At 41.2% G+C, this 19,254-nt stretch overlaps 1 protein-coding gene across 1 annotated transcript in view; it reads left to right on the plus strand.

The window, feature by feature from the left end:
• Positions 1-7,186: 7,186 nt before the first annotated feature.
• Positions 7,187-19,254, plus strand: part of RAP1B (RAP1B, member of RAS oncogene family) — a 29,010-nt gene continuing 16,942 nt past the window's right edge. The window contains exon 1 of the mRNA XM_050324045.1: positions 7,187-7,339. The gene's annotated coding sequence lies outside the window, so the exon portion shown is untranslated. The remainder of the gene's footprint in view (positions 7,340-19,254) is intronic.

The raw sequence follows: 19,254 nt of genomic DNA on the forward strand, positions 1-19,254 counted from the left end.
ATTACTTAATGCCCAAAGACAGACAAAAAAAATCACTTAAATGATAAAAAGCTATTTGAAAGAACTGGCTATAAAATGACTCTTATCTCCAAGGCACTGCTTTTTCTCTGAATCCACAGTTATGTATCAGAATTGTTAAATAACACGGTGCTAATCTAAGAGTGTTTTGAGGAAAAAAAGCTACAGTCCTCCCTTTTTATAACACTGCGGGAGCATAAAGAAATAAAATAAAAAGTAAATGCTGATATCTCAGCATAAATTTCAGCATAGTAGTGGATGAAAGGAAATTTAAATACTATTTTGAAGTTGATTATATCACACAACTCCACCCTAGAACTAACTTGCAATCTTTAAACTACCCTGCTAAAGCAAAAAGGGAGACAAGATAAAAGATAAAGAGAAGAAGGGGGGAAGGGGAAGTTGCTATTTTATAAAATAATGGGATTATATATAATAAATCTTAGACAAAATTGTAGGAGTTAGAGAAAGACAGCATGAAATCCATTACTTCAATTCACTGTGTCCTCACTGGAGTCTGAAACTCACATAATTTGATGATTTTAAAAGGAAGAATGGAATGAAAAGGAAAAATGCAGAAAAAAATTTAGGAAAAGCAGAAAGGAAAACTACCTCAAGTAGCAACGCCATTAAAATAAAATTACAACTTTTATTTTATGTTACATCATTAAAATCAAGGCCCCATGTCTTCTTTCACTTGAATGGAATTTGGAAATGCCACAGGGTGCACACAAACAGGCTGCACAACCAGCATAGCCCGTGGAGTATCACCTTAGCATGTGAAACATAACACCAGGGCAATGGGAGTATCATCTTCACAGAAGGAAATGCAATACCAGGGCAACAACTTCCATTCTGTCCCTGTCTTTGGTAGTGATTCACAGAGCTCCTCTTCACTCAGCCTCCTCTGAATGTTAAAATCTTGTCTGAAGTTCAAATTATAATAAATTTTATGCTGCTCGAGGTTTTAACAGAAGATTCTGTGTAGTGCAGAGGCAGTTAAAAGACTTGGGACCTTGAAGCATTTCTAGGAAAGGTTTGGAGAGGACAGCATTCTTATCTCAAATGTGTATTTTTATTGACAAAAATTGAATATAATAACACAGATCTCTCATGGGAATAGGATATTATGAAATCTTCAATTTGAAGTTCAGAACTGCATAGTACAGCAGTAGTAGAATGGAAGTATTCATAAAATAAATCTGTTGCACAAATAATCTATTCAGACCCCCAGGAAAGCTAAGGAACAAGAAGGGAATTGACCCCTGAGTCCTTCTGAAGGTGACAGCAGAATGGGGTAAATAGGTTGCAGGCCCACTAGCTCATAAACCACCCTGAAAGATGGACTAAAGTGAGGCAAACAAGGTGCAGAGTGTGATGAGAGGGAGCACGAGGAGGCAGAGTGGGGCATCAACATGTCTCTGCACAGGTCCGATGCCACTGACTATCACTGCACCCATTCGACATGAAGAAACATTCAGATCAGACTGTGAACCACAGCCTGTGGCAGATGTAGCAACTTACTGAGAGATGGTTTGAAGATATGCACTTATCCAAAATCAGCCTGCTTGTCAACATTTTTCTGGTTTTACCTTGATTATTTAGAGGATACAAAATTTCACAAAAATCTTAACTTTTTACTATAATAGGTACAGTTAGATTGGTGGTGAACTGTAATGAAATCACTGTTTGAGAGGTTTGCCATTTATGAACTTCTTAAGAAAGAAGTGAAACAAAGACACTTTTATCAGTTAAAAAATCCCATAATACATTCTTTATGGGGAAAAAAAAAAAAAGATTAATGGAAAAAAATGAACCTGCTTTTTGGCTGGCTTTAAAAGGCAAGGAATATGTTTATTCCTTGGTGTAGATTTTAACCATCCTCATTAAGACCTCTCTCCTGACTGTAGCTTCAGCAACAGCTTCCATGGCCAGAGGAAAGATACTGCAGAACAAGGCCACATCTATAAAGAAAGCTCAGAAGAAAATGATCTAACAAAGTTATGAAATAAATTCTCCTTTCCATGCTGTACATTTTGTTCTTCTAACCAAACTGAGTACCAAAACTAATGAACTCCTAAAGCAAACTATTTTTTCCCTGTGAACACTTTTGGCCCATTGTGTTAATTAAGGCTTAATTCTGAAGTGGACAGAAACCAAAAAAAAAAAAGTCACATCTACATCTATATGTCAGTGTAAATTGCTATGTTAGCTGGGATATAAATCTGCTGCTAGGGGAAGCAGGACAAAAACACTGAGTATTTTTGGACCTGTCATCATTAAATATACTTGCTCCTGTCTTAATATTGACATGAAGCAGAAATGAATACATATTTTAAATGCAAGTATTGCTAAATGTTGCACATCCCTCAAGGGCTGAATTTAAGTTCTGGTATAAAGCTCATTAAAACCAACAGGAACCTTTCTTCTGTCTCCAGCAGAGTCAGAATCTGAATATAAATGAGTATTCTAAAAAAAGAAAAACAATGAAAAAGGAAAAAAATCAAATAACAAAAGAAAGGTACAACAGTTAAAATGTTGGTACTGACATTCAATTATAATAATAAACACCCTTTTACTAAGTAAAAATTCAGTACTTTCCTGTTCTCGTAAAGCAGAGCCAAAAGTACCCACTTTCTCTATACTTGGTAGGCACTACCACTATGGACCCAGTGCTGTCTTTGCTCAGGCTGTTCTGTTCTGCTCAACGCATTATTCTAAAATAACTGGCTCTGGGGTGAAGAAGGACATTCTCAGGAATAGCATGGAATCGTAAATGGAGAAACTGTTGGTTTACAACTTTATACAGACATTATAAAAATTGTGAATGTACCAGTCATCATTATCAGTCAAATGCCATTGCACCCAGTCCTTTTCAGCAAGACTCTGAAGAACTATCCAGGTACCATAGGAGCTGGTGATTCAGAAAGTAGTAATCTTTCTGCATCATGTGATGCTAAAAGTGTTCTCTTGGAAAACCATGTAAGTAAAACTCCTGAAGCTTTGAAACTGTGAAAACATGTGTGTGTGACTTCCGGGTTTTTTCGGGAGAAGTGTTCACCTATATCCCAAACAGATTCTTCTCCAGGTAATTACATTCCTTCACTAGTTGCAAGAGGATACACTATTCTTCATTTACACTTCTAAAACACTTATGTTGCTGTGACAATCTTATTCCTTAATAGGATGAGCAATTCAGAGTGCTGTGCTTTCACAAAAGCTATGTTGTGAAACAGCTATTCCTTGCTTTATCTGAAGTAACTGCAGTGATATAAAAGTAGTCTCTTAAAGACAGAAGAAAATAGATTAAAAAATGAGACCCTGTAAATAAATGCTGACATTTACAATTTAAATTGGAGTAGTGTTCATTGCCTGTTCTTCCCCAGCTTAGAAAAACAAAGGCAAATTTTGCTCCTCAAAGTAGTTATCACATGGTACGGAGGGAGACAAATCACAGGATAAAGGGAGGAATCTATTATATGAAGAAATAATGGGATTTTGGCCAAGGATAAGGAAAAGGGTTAGCTCAGTAAGACATTTTGGCAGATGAATTCAAAGAGTCATAGAACATCCCTAACAGATAAGAAAAAGCATTCATTCAAGATAGTTTGGAGAAGGAAGACAGCAGAGTGACTGAGAATTTTCCTCAACAATGGAAAGTGAAAAAAAGTTGGGAAAAAAAAATCTTAAAGTTAAGTTTCAGTCAAGCTTGCGATTCACCCACTGCTTAAACAACTTTAGCAACTGGCAATACATCAGTCAATGGCAATATTTCAAGAAGATGCAGTGAAGAGAGGTTAAGAAGCAGAACTGCATAACGGAAGCTGTGTTATAAGTGAAGATGATGAACTAGTAGAACTGATAATTATCTGTTGAAAAACCTCAGGCTGAAGCTGTATCAATAGATATGAAGACACAGAGTAATTGCATCGAGTTTGTAGGGGAAGACACATTCCTGAAACATCTCAAGGTGCTATTCAGACAGATAGGTATTCTCACTCTGTGTGACTAAATCTTCTGAGTATGGAGAAATACCAAACAAAAATCATGCTGAAGGACAAAGAATGATAAAAATATCTTACACACCTATGTCTAAAAAATAGCAGACATTTTTCTTTAGTGTTGAAGAAGTTTTCTCTTGTGCTCCATGATCCAAAGCACATGCATGATCTAGTAAGCATTCTCTTGCTGGAACAACTGAGTGTCCAAGCTGAAAATCAACCCCTTTCAGACCACTCACCTTAAAAGACGAGAATTTTGCTTCTTCTCTGAAACCAAAGCATCCTCCTAGGCTAACCAAACGGCATTTGGTTCCCTTCAGGACAAATTTCTAGAAAAGTTCACAGCTAGTTGGCATGCAGCCAACACAATATTCCCTGGCACCACATACCCACTTAACTTTAGAGTTTTCTGGCACAAGCCAGCTCTGCATTCTGTCCCAGAGGTGGCTGTGTTTCAGCAATAATGAAACTGCAATACACATAGTGCCACATTATTCACTCCAACACCCATGCAGCCTCAGTGAAAACAATGCAGGCAAAGTTAGAAAAATTATATGGAGGTGACCAAAGGCTGCCCTGCCAAGTTTTTATTAAAGAATCATTTAAAAAACTATTACTTTGTTTTCCCCAAATAATCTATCAACCCCCACCTTACTCCCCCACTAATTCCACAGAACTTTTTAACAAGTTTTATCAATATTTTCCTCCTCATCTTCCATCAGAGGGGATCTTTTGTGTTTCACTTATTCCTCACAAGAGGCATGATATTATCAGACAGCTTACTGTGTTAATGATGAGCACGCTGAATTATCTCCAGCTAAACACTGGTCATCAAAATAAGAGGTTTTTAAAGTACAGGCAGGCAACTGGTAAATTGGGAGACAGAAGTTACAGTGCAAAGGACAAGTGCTACAGTGCTTTGGAAAGGTCTCTTTGATGTATAAGTTTATGGGCATAAGCAGGTCTCTTCCGGTTTTTGTTCAGTAAGCTGGTGGCTGAGTGTTTGATATTCCTCTTTTAAAAATTCCAGATCAGTGCTGGGCACAGGCAGGCCCACTAAGGCAGGCTGGTGCATCTTTGTTGTTGCTACTCAACACAACAGCATCATGGCTGTATCTCCCCCGTTTCACTTGTATCCCTGGTTCTGTGCAGAGGTGCTCTGTTACAGAGGCACCTCTGCACTCGCTCAGCTGCTCAAGTGACCGTCAGCGATTAGGCACATATGAAACTCTTGGCAAGCTGAGTAGAATAAGCCCTGTAAAGTACCAGGTGAGTATGCTTAACAAGCACACCAATTGCTATTCACCAGTCACACTGATATGAGTAAAGCTGGTTTAAGAATTGTGCTGAGGATTAGCTAGATGATTCACAGGAAAATCCAAAATTAAGGGCCCAATTTACATTCAAAGTATGTGGCTGAGAGAGTTGGGAAAAGGGAACACTCGGCCTCTTGCTTAGAATGGATTCTAATTGCCTGTTTCTTCTAGTTACAGTAATCAATCTCCAAGCATGTCTATATTAAGCAAAACATATGTGTATATACATGTATGTACACTTCTTCGAAAATACATTCCAGATATCCCTATATGAAACTCAGAATGCCAGGATCTGCTCACAGGAGATTTACTCAGACTCCCAAAGGCCCCTTCCTGTTTTCTCGCTGTATAGCAAAGAACAGGATTTGCCCCAGTGCCCATAAAACACAGAACAATTAAAGGCACACTGTAAAATATTATTACATTAATGACACACATCTGTTCCCGGAACACTGCTAGTTATTTGTGATTAACCTAGTTCACTGAAGAAAGTTGTGAGAGCAGAGGATATGTCTTTCTTTGTTCCTTTCCTCTGAATATTTCTGGGTGCTGATAATAATATCTACTGACAGAAAAGACTAAGGACACAAAGGTCTTTCTATCTGGTGAGTAAACATGCTACACAGCTAATAATTGCATAAGACGTTCTTAGGATTTTTACTTGAGAGGCTGTATTTTATCTATTTTGACATCTCTCATTAATGGTTTTTGCCCTGCATAGGATCCTCCGCTGAGAAAGGACTGGTTTCTATGGACTTTATTTCTCACAACCAGCTCTCTCTCGCATTATCTGTCATTTACGGGGATTCATTATCAAAGTACTGCACAAGGGTTTAAGCTGTAAAACACCAGGAGATTTGTCTGGACTTTGGAAGAGATTTTATGACGTTCGAGATTTGGGAGTAACACTGTGAAAGAAAAGTATTTTTTAAATGCGTCACTTTCTGGATGCCTTGAATCTGGATGAAGCTGCCCCTACCAAGGGCAGCTCTCATTCCACCGGTGGTTCTTTGACTCTGCTCTGAGTTCCAGCGTCTCCCACACGGTCACTGGAAGCTGTATGGTCTCTCTTTCCTATCTCTGCCCTACAAACGGAGAGCGTGTGCTTCCTCTACACCCACTCTCCTTGCCAGAAGCCTCACTGCAACTTCCTGTCAGTTTTACACACTCTGCTGCGGACTTCCTCTGAGCACAAGTTTTATCTGAATGTACCACGTTAACTATTTGCTTACTAAGTGTTTCCTAGAAACTTAAGTGCTCATTTATTTTTAACCTTTATCAGCTCAACTCTGTGTAACTGGAAAATATTAGTGACGCCCAGGGGAAAAAACAAAAAGCGATTTACATTATTTAGGACTGAAATAAGAGAAAGGCTAAGAAATACCATAGTTATTTGCAGGCAAGGGGCATCCTGCTTTGTATCAGCGAGGCTAATGATAAGCTGTTCACATCCAGAGGCGTAATGAGCCACATAAAACCAGCAGTATGTAGCATTTCTGAAACACCCTTCACCAGTGGATCTCGGCACCCTTTTAGAAACGCGAGAAAAACTGCACTGGCATTTGCGTTTGCAGCTTTTTGTGTTCTTAATTAACTTAAAGCAACCATAACGTGCTTTTGAGGCACCTTTGAGCTGTAACTAACCCACGGCTCCAAAACGAAGAACGCGGGGCAGACGCGCGATGACACCGCGCTCAGCCCGCTCCCCTCACACCGCGGGCCGCGCCCCTCGCCCCCTCCCGCGCCGCCACAGCGCCGGGGGCGGGGCGGCCGCGCGCCTGCGCAGGGGGCGGTGCGGCAGGGTCACCCCTCCCCTCCTCTGCCCTCCCCTCCCTCCGCCCCCGCCGCGCCAGAGCGAGGCTGGGCGTGCGGCGTCACGGCGACGGCCCCGAGCCGCGCCCCGGCACAGGCGGCGAGCGGAGCGCAGCGCGGCGCGGCGGGGCGGGCGCGGTGCGGCGCAGCGGCATCGGCCGGCGAGGCGGCGGCGAGCGGAGGCGCTGTCCGGTGGGTCGCGGCGGGCAGCGCGGGTGGGCCGGGCCGGGCCGCCGTGGCGGGGAGCGGCGCGGCGCCTCTGGTACAGGTGGCGGGGAGGAGGGCTTAGATGGGGTGGGGGCGGCGGCGGCGGCGGTGGCGGTGGTGGGAGGGGGGCGGCGGAGAGCGGCGCGCTGTGAGGGAAGGGGCACCAGTCTGGAACATGGCGGAGGAGGAACCGGGAACCGCCGCCGCGTCCGGCCTCGGGCACGGGGGGACCCGGCGAGGGTGGGGGTAGCGGGGCGGCGAGGGACAGTCGCCGCGGCCCGGCCCGGGGCCCGGCCCTGCCTTTCGCCGCCGCCCCCCGCCCGCCGGTCCCTGGAGCAGAAGTTGGAGCGGAAGCGGAAAGTTGTAACCCCGCGGGTCGGGGCCGCGACGTGGGGCCCGGGCGGCCGCGGGGAGGGGCGGGTGACGCCCGGCTCGGCCCTGCCGCGGGCGGGGAAGGGGACGGTCCCCGGCGGCCGCCGGCGATGTCAGCGGGAAGTCCGAGCCGAGCCCCACCTAGTCCGGCCGCCGGGAGAAGCCGCTCGCTCTTTCCGGCCGGTGTGTGCGGGCGGGGCGGGCGGTCGGGCAGCCCGCGGGGCTTGCGCCGGAGGTGGCCACGGAGCGGGACAAGCGGGCAGCGCCCTGGCCAGCGAGCTTCTCTCTGGCCTATCACAAAATGAAAAGGGGATGACAGGGATGTTTGTCTTGTCCGAGCACCCCACCACCACCCGTGTCAGAGCAAATGGAAGAATTTGACTGACACTTCCTGCGCCAGACCCGTCTAATAAACCTGAGATCCTTGCACCCTTCTGTTCGCGTTTGTATATAAGTGGTGGAAGGAAATCAAAGTTTGCAAAGAAGAAAATAAAACCAAATCCAACTGTTTTCCCACTGCCCCCAGATTACAAAAGAGAACAAGAAACCAAGGTTTTCTCCGAAAAAAGAACAGTGTGCTCTTGCTCCCATTTCCATTTTCAAGGAATGGGTTGTGCTGCTCAGGGTAAAGGAAACAAAAAAAAGAAAGTCTTTTTCTGTACTGTTTCGGGGTATGATAGTAAGGTAAAACAGTTCTAAAAGAGAGGGTATGTCAGACGCCCAGCTTGAAAATCACACAGGTCGTGTGTGTGGTTTTGCATTTACATGTTTTGATTAGTGTAATTTGTAATTTTCAGCATATAACAGCTATATCTTATCCAAGTGCGAGATGTGTAGACAGTGTATGACAAAGACTTTTCAGTAGTCTTTGACAGTATACATTGAAATTACTGTTATAAAAAAGGAGATGAGAAACACTCTTCTTTTTCATGAATTATAATTAAAAGGCAAAAAAAGAAATTGCATTACCTTAAAGAGCAGCCATTAAAAAATAAATATATTTCCCTTTGGAAAGAGTTTCTTTTCACCTTTATGAAAAACTTTAAACACTAGTCAGATTATTACCTTTTGGATGACTTGCCTCTATATTAAAATTGCAAGCTTTTGTGAGGGGAAAATAACCAACCAAACTTGCTACAGTCGAGTATTTTCACTTTCTTTATTCATTGCACCTTTTTTTTGCTCTCAGTAAAAGTCTATCCTGTAGACTTCATTCTAGATAAAAAGTGAGTAGTGAGGGTTACCTTGTCTGTTCACATTGAAGGCTTTGCAAAAATAAACTTTCTAACTAATTAAATGCAGTGTTTTATTTCCTTGGTACCTGTATGATTTCAGGGATGCTTCTTGTAGTGGTATGAACTACTTCAGTTTTGACTTAGAGCTGTAGTGTAAAATTCTGTTACTGTCAGTACCCACGTAACTGAGTTTTGAGTTGCACTGTGCAATATAAGTGCCATGTATCTTTTTTGCAGCAAAGATGATCATACTTGGAGCACCTGTCTGCCTGGGGGTGAAATAATCTGCAAAACAGAGTTGAAAGACTATAAGTGTAAAACCAGAACTTGTATATAGAGGGACTAGAAACCCCGGTAGTCTTTTTTATTTTTTACTCTCTGTACCTGTGCGTCATGCCTCTATTACTATATGCTTGCACCAGATAAGTTTTCTGAGTGGAATTAAAATTGTGCTATTTTGTTCCAAAGCTCTGTTGTAGGACAGTTCATCAAAAATAAATCTGAAGTGAGCCATGACAGTTCTTTTTGTGCTGTGCCAGTTTTGCAGAGTAAAACTGACTGTCTTTTTAATTGAGAGCCTTTCTGGAGCAGAGGCAAACAGATGGGAATCTAGGTGAGGGCCTACAAAAGGAGAGAAATTGCTTGTATGACTGAGGAACGAGGTGTGCTGAAGACTACACTGTGGCTTGTGATCTAACAGTTAGTAAATGTGACAGGGAACTAAAATAAACAGTTGTCCACCTATCATCTGGGATGTGGGAAGTGCAAGAGTCACAGAAGTACTTGAGTGCTTGATGCTTACTGCTATAGTGCCAATCCTGTCATCTGCAGAGCTCTGCTGGCTGCTTGGGGTGAGGTACAGAGAGGTGTTCTTAAGGATAAGAATATCTTAAAGATAAAAACAGGCACTCTGATGTCCTTGGATGTGTGCTGAGAGGGTAGGTGGATCCTCTGTGAATTGGTTGGTCTAAATAATGCTTAGATGACTTTCAGGTACTTAACTGACATTTGAGTGTTCTTCAAGTTACGCTCAAGTTATTGTGAGTTTTAATCAAAATTGCTCTCTTAGTAAACAGATCACTAAGCATACTCTGTGCAACAGAAGTTCATGTTTAGCTTGTGTTTGCAAATGCTGCCATTCCTTTACCTCAGAACAAATCCAAAAGCAGACCAAAGTGCACTATGTGGTGTCAGTGTGCTGAATCCCTGCTGAGTTGGGACTGGCTTCTGCTGTGTTCTGTTGCATCTAGGTCAGGTAGAGGGATATTTTAGACAGCCTTCTTGTTCAGAGAGATTAAAGGAGTATCTAAAGTAATTACACCTTTATATTTGAAGACAAACTTTGTTTTCCTGCTCAGATATCGTTAAGATGATCAGTTTCTATTCGTCTTGCATAGACAAGGGGGAAAAAAGAAGTGTTTTTGTACTTCAATACCATTAATAGGAGACATGTTTTCAAGTTGACTGAGTTTTCAAAGTTGTTTAACAGCTGACTGTAGTAGAGCTTTAGTATCTCAGAGCATCTAATGTATGGCTTTCTCCTCAGGGCCTGTCAAACCCAAGAAAACTGAGTGAGGCAGGCATAGTAGAAGCTGTACTTTGATGAAGCTATGGCAGTTTGCTTGTAGTAGGCAAACACTATTTGGAGAAAGTCAAAGACTTTCCTGCTGGTACAAATTGTTTCTTCATGGAGCAGTTGAATGACGTTACCTTCAAAAGCAGCAGTAGGTTCTTGCTTGAAACTCATCTGCTAAGCTTTAGAATGCCTAAAGAAACACTGGACAACTAAAAGTGATAAAGGTTTTTTTATTTTTATGTGTCTGCTTATGCATGGTGTTGTGAGCTCCTGACAGGCTGCATGTTCTCTTCTAGCAACAAGGAAAGGGAGGAAGGCTGTAAACACCAGGCTGGAAATCTGTCTGTTAAGCAACTTTTGAAATATAAAATTATTTGGGGGCCCTCTAGTTATTCAGGATGCTCTTTTTTCAAGAATAGTGTTCTAACAGTGATTTTTACTACTGAAACAGTACAGTGAAAGTCACTATAAGACCCTAGAGGACCATGTGTTGCAGAGTTAAAGGAGTTTTGTAGAGGTGAACCAGGAAGAAGAGGAAACATTTGGCAATATCTTGTACACTGTCCCAGTCAGCTCTCTAGTTATTAATCTAAGGAATTGATGTTATTTGAAGTAAATCCCTGCAATGCAGCTACAGAAAGAGACTTCCAATTACAGCCCACATGGTTAGTTCATTCCTGACCAAGGGAGGAAGGCCAGAGCATAGTGCAGGAGTTGGACAGCCTAGTCCTTCTAATGGATTGGTGTTTGCATCCTGGGCAGACAAGCAGCATCTCATGTTTCTCTCCAGCTTGAGATTCTCTTCAGGAAATCTGTGCTTTCTTAGATCACTTGGTATCATTCCTGCAGCTGTTGCAACACAGGAAGGTGTGTTAAATCTGAATGACTTGACCAGGTCTTCTGTGAATAGGATGTTGTATGCCACTGTTATTCATGAAATAATTTTCAGTGTAACTCTAATTGTAGAGCTGTGAGAGACTTTATATAATTAAGTTTTCGGACAGCATTGAACTGGAACAGGAGAACAGTAGAACAGTTTATTTTCATAACTGAAGACAAACTTAAAGCAGGGATTTGTAGTTAAAATTCTTTTGCACAGAAAGAATATGCTCTTTGCATCAAGACTTGTTGACATCAAAGTGAATGTTACTTGCTTTAATTATAGCAGTTGTTACTAAGTCAGTTAGTACCTGATTTTGGTAGGTAATCTGGATTAAAGGAAAATATGTGTTTCAACAGTATTTCCATTAGTGTGGCTTATTCCATAACTTTTTGAGACTTTAGATGGTGAAAGCTTTTTCTCAAATTAATTTGCTATCTGTTGCCCAAATAATGTATGTTGTCTAGCTTTGTCTTCATCTGAAATAATTTGTGAACACATATAGTCCCTGCAACTGTTTCTGTTTCTCTGCATTGGTTGTCTTAGCTTTTGAAGTCTTGTCCTATTTTTTCCACTCACAGTCTCTGTTTCTGCAACCTAACCAGTTGTGCTTCACTTTTTTTTTTTTTTTTTTTTTTGGCAGTGAAGTCTGCAGTAAAGTTTCTTAAAAAGATGGTTTAGTATCTCAGGAAGAAGCAAAAAAAACCAACCAACCAAAAAAAAACAAAGGACCACCACATCTGTGTTAAAGGTGAACTTCAGATACTTCTGAGTTACCTGTGTGGAGTTCCAGAGGGGAGAGGTACAGGAGACAGAAGTAGGACCTGTGCATTACTACAAGTGGCACCTCAGCACTACTGAAATGCAAGTGTTATTGGTAGTTGCAGGGTGCTCAGCTAGTTACCAGCTACTTTGATTTTTCTACAGGTTTTGTATGTGGTCAGTATTTTTTGAGATGAAACTAGCAAACTGAACAGTAGCTGGACTGCATCAAAACCCAGACAATAATGGTAGTCTGAGTGTGGAGAAGGATAAACTGGAATGTGGAAAGGAAGTAATATCTTAAGTGGAAGTTACCTAAAAATCTTACTTTCTTCAATACAGTATTTAGGACTAGATTTATTTATTTATTTATTTATAAAGTGACATTTACAGTTGAGACTGAGCTGTGAATGCCCCCTCTCAAAACCAGGCTAAACGAGACCCTGAGCAACCTGATCTCAAGTGGGTGGTATCCCATGACCAGTGGAACTACATCATCTTTTAGGTCCCTTCCAATCCAAGGCTCTCTGTGTGTATGGCTGTGTGTCCAGGCTTGCCTGGGGGCAACCTAGCAACATAGTGTTCATAAACCTCTTTTATTAATCTTGCAAATGTGAAGTGGTTATGGTGGATTGTTAGAAGTTGTAAGATGCAGTCAGTAACCGTCCTGTGGTCTTTCACTCTGAAGCTACTTACAAGGTAACATTCTGAAAACTTGATGTACAAGATGACCCATAAACATAGCCTACTTGGCTTCATGTGGTTTATTTTTGCATATAATATTGCTGAAGGATTTTTTTTGGGTAGGAAGAGTGTATAAATTAATATGGCATGCAAAACCTGACTCTTACACTTAATGCTTACTAACTTCTGGAGTAATCCTTATTCATACTAACTATATAAATATATATCATACTGTCTTTCTGTGATCCTTCTGACTTGTTTAAAATGGAGATTTGATGGGCAGTAGACATTCTGTGAGTGTGGTGATTTTACTCCCATTCAGGGAATCGTCCTTTTGTTCTTTGCTGTCTATTGTTTATGTTATTAGAAACGTACAGAAAATGAAATGTGCTTTCATGGGTTTTATAGAGAGCAGCATCAGAAACGAGTTCATGGCAAGTGTGAACTCACCTTCAGAATTCTCACAAATATAGTACCAATCCAGAGATGAATTTCTAACCTAGTTTTACATCAACAAGTATATAGTTTGAAGTGCCTTGGACTTATGTTCTTTGCGGGCTGTGAAGTGTTGTGTTCAAAAATCTAACCTCAACTGACATTACTTATTTGAGAATGTGCTTCTAGAAAGTGCCAAATTGTCATCTTAGGACTTGGTGGAATCTAAGAGACTGCAGTAGTCCTGTGGCATCAAGATGGAACACTGAAAGAGGCAAGAATAGCTGACCGTCATGCTGCAGAATATCACTCTTCCATTTTTCTGATATCTTTTTTCACTTAGTAGCAGATTAGATGAGATCTCACCAAAGAAGAGACACCCTGGCACTTAATCATCAGGGACATTGAGTAAGTTCGGGGGCCATTAGAGAGAAGTCTGTGATACTGTAGTAAACAGGCATTCATAACTAATTTTTTAACTGGATGTGTGGTCTTGAAATATTCTTATATTTGATGTACAATTTTCTACTTGCTTTTTACATCTGAGTACTAGAGAGGGAAACAAGCATTTCTGAATTATAGCTGTGTTATACCTGTGCTCATTGTATATTCTTATTTTATTGTTACCTTTTCACCTTTCTTTATATTTAAGCAAGTCCGTGGCTTATATTTTTAATGATCTTCTTTTGTTTTTGTTTGGGGTTTTTTTCTGATCTCCCTAAACTTTTTATTTCAGGAAATGCCCAAAGCTAAATTGAGGTTCATCCAGAGATCTCACGTAGAAAACTTGAATGTGGTAACTGAAGTTCTGCAAAGATGGAGTAGCTGAAAAGGAGGTTTTTACGATTAAGTGCTTTAGGCCACTGTGTGTGCTTGTGTTTGGCATCCTTTTGATCTATGTGTTGCTTTTCATCAAACTCTGAAGAGTAATCTCAGAAGAAAAGTGCTGTATCAATGTGAGTAGGAATTAGAATGAGAAATAAGAATATTTCACATAATGCCTGGAATGAAAAGATCAAATAGGTTGTACAGTTTTATTCCTGAAGAACAAAGAAGTACTGATGCTACCTTTTCTGCTATAAATCTGGATCCTGTTTAGCCAGGAAACCAGTGAGGAAGCAACATTAAGTGCATGTCAGTTTGAACTTAGTTTAACTGCAATTTTGAACAATATGCAGTCTTGCTGACTGGTACTGCTTCTAGCTGGAGGCACAATCTTAAGATGCATTTTCCAAAAATGTCAGTTTTACGTCAGCTTGAAAATATTTGTGTTTACAGGTAATGCAGTTCTTCCATTACTTAATCTTACTGTGGCACTACTTTTTGAATGAAATTTGGTGCTGTAAGTTTCACTGGACAGCTGAAGCCTCTTTTCCAAGCTGAATGATGAATCTGCTGTGACAATAGAAGTGAAAATAAGGAACCGTTCACAGACTTGCCTACAGAAGGTTGAAGTCATAGATCACAGGAACCTAAACAGAGTATGCATTGGGTAAACTGCAAGCACCCTAAGCAATGTGGAAACAATAGACTGGTTTCCTGAAGGATAAACTTGCTTCACTGTAACAGTCAGGGTAGACTACAAGGTCATTCTTCTACTTGGGCTTTGCCAAAATATAGATCGTTTTGAGATGCATGTATTTAACTTTATGAAGCATGTAGTGGTAATGCTTTTTCAAATGCTGTGGTGATTTTCATAGCCTAAATAGTCGATGACTCTTAAGAGATCAGACATGCTGATTTGTATTTAGAAAGTTCTTCCCATCCAAACCTCTAGAGCCAATTTTAAATTTCAGTATACTTTGGACATCTTCTGTTACCTTATCAGTGTGTTTGATTTGTGTTGTGGGTTGACCCAGAGTGGACACCAGGTGCCCACCAAAAGCTGCTCTGTTAATCCCCTCTTCAACTAGACGAGAGAGAAAAAATATCACAAAGTATGCTGAGTTGGAAGTGACTGCTTCCTTGGAGAGCCTGTTCCAGCCTGTTCCAGCACCTGGCCAGCCTCTGGGTGAAGAACCTTTTTCTGATATCCAATCTAATCCTGCTGCAACTTCAGGCCATTCCCTCGGGTCCTGTCACTGGTCACCACAGAGAAGAGATCAGTGCCTGCCCCTCTTCCCCTCACAAGGAAGTTGCAACTGCAGTGAGGTCTTTCCCTCAGTCTCCTCCAGGCTGAACAGACCAAGTGACCTCAGCTGCTCCTCACACGGCTTCCCCTCAAGGCCTTTAAGGGGAACCATCCTCATTGCCCTCCTTTGCGTGCTCTCTAATACAGCACAAGGCTTGTGCATCAAGTTAAGGACAAGGAGGCATCACTTGTCAGTTATTGTCAAAGGATAAAACAGATTTAGCTTTGGGAAATCAATTTAAATTGTTGCCAGTCATATCAGAGTAGGATAATGAGAAATAAGACCAAATCTTAAAAACACCTTCCACTCACTCCTCCCTCTTCTGAGGCTTAACTTCACTCCTACATTTTCTGCCACCTCTCCCCCAGCGGTGCAGGGGAATGGTGAATCAGGGCTATGGTCAGTTCATCACATGTTGTCTCTGCTGCTGCTTCATCCTCAGGGGGAGGATTCCTCACACTCTTGCCCTGCTCCAGCATGGGGTCCCTCCCATGGGAGACAGTCCTTCACAAACTTCTTCAACATGAATCCCTTCTGGGGGTGCAGTCTTTCAGGAAGAGAGTGCTCTAGCACCTGATTTCCATAAGGTCACAACCTCCTTTGGGCATCTGCATACTCTGACCTAGAGCCCTCCATGGGTTGCAAGTGGATCTTTGCTCCAATATGGACCTCCATGGGCTGCAGGGGGACAGGTATCTCACCATGGGCTTCAGGGAAATATGCTCTGGTACCTGGAGCACCTCCTCTTGCTCCTTCCTCACTTGGTGTCTTCAGAGTTGTTGCTCTCAGATATTCTCACTCCTCTCTCCGCTGTTACTCTTCCCCCAGCAGTTTTTTCCCTCTCTTAAATCTGTTATCCCAGAGGTGCTACCCCTGTTGCTGTTGGCCTGCAGTAGTTCCATCTTGGAGACATCTGGCATTGGCTGTCAGGCACGGGGAATGCTTCTGGCACCTTCTCACAGAAACCACCCATGTAGCACTGCTGCTACCCAAACCTTGCCATGCAAACCCAATATAATTTGACTTAAAGCAAAGAGAGTCTTGAGGTATGACAGGTTTCTCCAGAAATTGACAAGCTTTGAAGATGCAGAGGAATCAAAAAGTATGGTCTAAACATGAACTAGAGTGATCTTAAGAAGATTCAAATAGAATCTCGTGGAGACCTGATTAAACAAATTTATCTCTAGTTAATTTAGTAACTCTCTAGTGAAGATCTAGTCCGTGTAATAGAAAGTGGTGTAGGGATGACTGTGATTCAAATTCATTTGGTTAAAATTATTCGGTTTTTGTGTAGGTGTCCTCATGTCTATAAGCTCAGGCTTGCAAGTGTGAATTTCTTACCTTTGGGTTTATACTTCCAACTGTCAGATTTTTCCCCTCTCTTGGAAATTCCTTACCCATTAAATGAGACTTCTGGAGGGCTAAGATGCATCAGCTACTCACAAAGCAGATGCAGAGCTATGCAGTTCACAGCTTTGCATGCTAAGATTAGCAGGCATTTGTTTTATTGTGGGTTGTTAGTTTGGTTTTTGGGTTGGGTTTTGTTTTGAGAGGAGTGGGGAGGTCCAGTGTGGGGGATGTTTTTAGTGGATGGGGTTTTTTGTGGGGTTTAGTTTTTTTGGTTGGTTGGATTGGGTGTGGTGGTTTTGTGTTTTTTTTTTTTTTTTTTAATAAGCTGTGCTGGAGCTTGTGACAATTTAGCAGTTGCTTCAGGAACAACCAAGTTGTCTGTGCATCTCCATATGGGCAGAGGTGTGAAAGTCAACTGCAGTTGTCATCTCCTACTTAAGGTATGCTTGTGAATTGGACATTCTCTGAGGAGCAACCATCCCTAGATTCAAGATGCTACTACCTCACTGTCAGAAACAACAGATGTTCTACCCAAGTTTCACCCACTTCAGTTAAGCACTTCAGACCTTTTACAAACTCATGTTCATCAGTGGATTCAGCCACTGAAGTTAACTGTGAAAAGAGGCAGTTAAGGTTGCACCTCTACTACTGCAGAGTTTGCAAAACTATGTGGCAGAAGATGGTGGTTGTTGCTGGGTGTTAGTGTATGTCTTTCTCAGCTTACCCTCAGACAGATGTCTGAGGCTATAACAAAAGAACTGTTTGTGAAGTTAGGTATATTTTGGGTGACTTTGTGTGACGTTTGCTGGTCATGTTCAAATACCATGTTTCTATTAGGGAAGTATCGATTGAGAGGTCAAAAAAGACATGAGTTAAAATTACTTGGGATGTTGCTGGTATGGTTCATTTATCATGGAAGAGCTAATTTTATTCCTGTTAATGAATGCTAGTAGCGAGTATTCTCAATTTGCATAGAATCAGTGTCTTTTCAACAGATATAACTCCTAATCCTAATTAAAATGACGTATGGGAATTTGTAAGACTGCTCTCGGGCTACCAACCTGATTTGTAATAGAAATACTGTAAACTGTACTATGGAAGGATGGTTTGAACATAAAGGCCCTACACAAGCTGGTTTTAAATGGCCAGTAAAAAAAAAAATCATATAATGATGGAAATATATATATATATATGTGCCTCGACAGTGTGTTAGTAATCTAAACAAACCTGAATTGAAACCAAACCTTTTATAGTGAAGATAGTACCAGTTTTCAGGTACCTTGACATACAAGATCTGGCGTTGCCGGGGTGTATATGCTGTGTAGGTTATGGAGAAAAATAAAGAGGAGTCACAAAAATTCAGGTGATCCTGGAATTTTATTTGATCTGAGCATTGGCTTATGTCTGTGGGAGGAAACCCAATACAAGGCTTTACTGGTTCAGCAGCCAGTGTCACAATCAAGGTAGAGCTAGGATTGCCAGATGTTAAGCAGATACCACATGGAATTTGAGGCCAGGTCTTGCTTCTGCAAGAGAAATTAAGATCCCTTTTTCCAAAGAAGAGTATCTTAAGCCAACTGGCAAGCTTGTTCTTGAAATAGCTTTCAAATTACATGAGTGCATTTTACAAGAGAAGTATCTTGACTTGGAAAACTTGCATGTCTTTGTTGTAGTCCTGCTGGTTTGATCTCATTTCATAGCTTGAAAGATAAAATTTACTGTAACAATTACGGGGACAAACATGCTTATATCTGCTTTTAATCAGAAATATGCATATCAGGTAAAGCATGTTGTGAATACTATGATGTGGCAATCAATTGATTTGTACAAGTTTTACAGCTAAATACTAATGCTTCTCTGCAATGACAGAGCCAAATTCACAGCAGTAAATTGCTGGCCTGGTTCTCAGAACTTGCTGTGTGGTTGAATACTTAGCTTACGCATAGCACGATATTATAATGCCGTAATTATGCATTATCAGAATTTAATATACTTGTAGTATTTTTTAAAATTGGAATTTTTTTCTGTTTATTGCCTGCCTGGATTTTCTTTGCAATGCAGCTTCTCCAGGAATTGCAAGGTCATAATTTTAACTGTAAATCTGACTGGTAGAACATTCACAAACAACTTTCCTGGGGAATCGTGACTATTTTACAGAGGTAGGGAGAAAATGTAAAACCATGGCCAACGGTCACCAAAAATAAGAATATATCTGATAAATGTTACAAATTCCATTTAAAGCTTAAGTAGATTCTATAGCATAGGTTTTATAAGGTACTCCAAATTTGAATTGACAGATTGGAATTTTTGCACAAAGTTGAAACTTGAACTCGCTAAGCATTTGAAGGATAGCATATTCTTAGTAGCATAAGAGTGTTTGTTACATCACTTGCTTTGAGAAGCCTTTTTATACTTTGTATGAATCTACTGCAAGTTGCACATGCTTGTTAGTCTCTCACATCAGGAAGCTTTCA

The sequence above is a fragment of the Myiozetetes cayanensis genome, unplaced genomic scaffold, assembly GCF_022539395.1.
Source record: "Myiozetetes cayanensis isolate MyiCay16 unplaced genomic scaffold, myiCay2020 scf3, whole genome shotgun sequence".
Taxonomy (NCBI): domain Eukaryota; kingdom Metazoa; phylum Chordata; class Aves; order Passeriformes; family Tyrannidae; genus Myiozetetes; species Myiozetetes cayanensis.